Here is a 626-nt window from a genome sequence, read left to right on the forward strand (position 1 = left end):
TTCCTGAACAACAGATTGTGTCTGTATGATGGTTCTTTAGTAGTTCTCCATGACTTCAGTCACTTAATATTAGTATTGTCTATAGAATTGTTTATTTTTGCCATAAAAGCCGTCCTACCATAGTGAAATACAGAATATAACCGTGGACTGTGTGAAAAATATATTAATTTTCACTTGTTTTATTTATTCTAAATTTTTAAGAAATTAAGTGCTCTCTACATGTTGTAACAACAGAAATGGTAACCAGCTTTTCCCTATACATTTTTTTCCTATATCATTAACTACTTTATCTACCTCTCTTCTATCCCTCCTATCTTTCTGTTTTCTATGCTGAAAAGTCCTAGTCTAAAATAAATGTTCCTGTATATACTGTATAAGCTGCATTGGCTTTTTATCATTACATCATACGTTTACAAGTGTGCACTGATGTTATTTTTTGTGATGGTTTGCTTAGTAAAAATACCTTTTTGATCATCATCATTGACCTTCCCTTCATTCTTTCTTCTGATATCTTTTTTCTTGGAGAGTCTGACTACAACTATGCACCAATATTCAGGACTTAAGTGGTTTTCGATTTCTATTCCTTTTCCAGTAAATTCTAAGATTCAATTTACATCTTAGAGGAT

The sequence above is a fragment of the Cariama cristata genome, unplaced genomic scaffold (genome assembly GCF_000690535.1).
Source record: "Cariama cristata isolate BGI_N322 unplaced genomic scaffold, ASM69053v1 scaffold10535, whole genome shotgun sequence".
In the NCBI taxonomy this organism is placed as follows: Eukaryota; Metazoa; Chordata; class Aves; order Cariamiformes; family Cariamidae; genus Cariama; species Cariama cristata.